The sequence below is a fragment of the Limulus polyphemus genome, unplaced genomic scaffold (assembly GCF_000517525.1).
Source record: "Limulus polyphemus unplaced genomic scaffold, Limulus_polyphemus-2.1.2 Scaffold623, whole genome shotgun sequence".
Lineage (NCBI taxonomy): Eukaryota > Metazoa > Arthropoda > Merostomata > Xiphosura > Limulidae > Limulus > Limulus polyphemus.
Window position 1 is genome coordinate 239,117 of NW_013666233.1, and position 2,565 is coordinate 241,681.

The following is a 2,565-nucleotide window of genomic DNA, read 5'->3' on the forward strand; positions in this document are numbered from 1 at the left end:
CAATGCTAGTCCACATATTATTTCTCCGGAACGCTCATCTATCCTTTATGCCAGAAGAAATACATCAAGCTCTGAAAATTACAACCAACTTCACGATCCACGCAGTCCACTGTATCCAATCAAAGAAAACAGGTTCACCCTCCATGTTTATGAAAGTTGTCACAACTTCAAAAAATACAGCAGATTTCACCCTCATCCACGGCTGCTTCCTTGATTATCATCACTTCAAGGCAGAAAAACCTTATTGCAAGCCTCACCCACCCCATACCTTTCCTAACCCACCCCCCAAGCCCACGTTTCACAACACCCAGAAGAAAACCACTGCCAACCAGTACTCTACTGCCCATCCTACTCAAACCTCACCCACTCCTGAAACACAAGATATGTCTACCCAAACCACCACTACCAGGAGGAAAAAAGGCACCCAGACTCAGCCACCATTTACCATTGACGCCTATCAACAAACCAACAAAAGCCTCCCAGCCCCAAGCCACTTTCTACATCATCGGCGTCAAGCTCACCGAATGCCTTAGTAATCAACACCTCCTCCGATCTCTACCTACCTGACGAACCTTTCTCAGTCTTCCGCTCACTCACCAATGACACCGAGAACTCCATGCCTTTACCACCTGCATAGAACCAGAAACTGTGCCAATTTAAAACCATGATAAACTCCAGGAGACTCCACAACAGTTTCAAAAACTAATCAACCCCCAGCACCGGACTTCACTTTGCCTTCCCTACTTACTTCTTCTCATTAATCGGGCACTGGTAACTAATCAGTCGTTACCAGTGAAAGTGGGTTTTCTCGAGGTACTCCCGTTTCCCCCCCCCACATTAAATTCTCGGCATAGGATTTTTAGATCCCCGCCGCCTTGATGGACCATCTGTTCGATATCGGCCATTTTGTTTACTTTGCTCTTCACTTTTTATTGTCTACAGTTACTCTCTCTTTACCTTTTTAAAATTACATACCTCGTCTGCACTAATTTCCTATTTTTTCAAGTTAAGCCCATATTCCTAGATCACGAGCAGGGTAAAGGAGGATTGTTTAATCTTCGAGCACCCCAGATTAGTAATTATTTCCGAACTGCTAGGAAACGAAAACGAAGCCAAAAACCAACAGGTGACAAAACAACCAGAAGGTGTAGAGGAGGAGCTCATCCTAAGGCCAGTGAAGAAGAAATGTCACATCTCTAGATAAACTTAATAACAAGAGGCATTGTAGACCCATCCATTAAGGGTAGAAGAAGAGAGGTCATTGGAAAAAAAAGGAGTCCCGAAGGGAAGAGTTACATAATAAGGCACACCAAATAGCCCATCTGAACACAGGAGCCGATCCAAGTCTGAACAGTCCAAAAGGTGAGAGGCAGAAAGAAGGGAAAAAGGATAGAAGTAAGGTCAACCTCCCAAGTGGTTAAGTCTGAGAAAAGAAAGATCAGGCCATGGAGAGGAGTATGTAAGAGTGGTAGAAGGTGTGACAAGCATCTATAGGATAGACATCTAAGCAAAATTAATTGCAGCAGAGAAAAATGAGGAACCAAGTCAAGAGAGAATGATGCTACTAAAGGTAGGAAATTAATGGCTCAAATGGGATAAGCATGAGAACATACAAAACCAAACTAAGGTCTCAGACAGGCATGAAAGTTGGGCAAGGAGGACAGAGAAGAATGTAGGAGCAGAAGAGTGAAGAGGACAGGGGAAGAAACACCTTATTGTACCAGGAAAGGAGAAATGTCATGGACAAAGCCTCCTGACAACTAGCAAAGATAGAGAATAACAATTTTTTGACACATACTTGGGGACAAAAAGATAGAAGGATGGTACACAGTATTATGGCCAGGAGTAAATGAGTGGCAGAAGGATCAATGACAAAATACTTGCCACAGTTGTTGATAGACAAAGGCAGTAGAAGGGCAATAGAAAAGTGACAAGTAGAATACCACATAATTGAAAAGTCAGACCAATGATGGACAGTTTGGGTAAATTTTAAGTCTGAGGTTAGAGGGAAATTATCCCTTGATAAAGAATGGATGCATGAGGGTGAATCAAAAGAGATTGGTGAGGGGGGGGGGGGGTCCCAATGTCGAGTGGACCAAAGCTGAGCTGGTCACATTAATAGGGTCCAAGAAGGAGAGAAGCATGGGAAGCCAAGGACCAGAGGGTGGAGATATACATACAGAACACTGGCTGACAATACTGAACAGCTAGAGCCAAAGGATAAGGAATAAGGAACCATAAGAAGTATGGCATTGACAGGAGTGCAACTGTGTCCAAGAAGGGCATGTCCAGCCAATATTAAATCCTATGAAAGACATGGGAGTGTAGAGTCCATTCCATTGGTAGAATATGGACTGGCCAAGAGAGGTGGCCCACAACCAAGATTTAAGCTCCTGGCAAAAGACAGGCAAGAAGATCAACCCAATGTGAATTGGCCCAGAAGTATATGTCCAATGCCCATAAGTAAAAGGTCCTGGAAGGAATGCCTCACAAACAGTTGGCACAAGAAACAACCATGGAATAGTCTGTGTGGAACATGGCCAAGTGATGCCTGACAAACAGAGA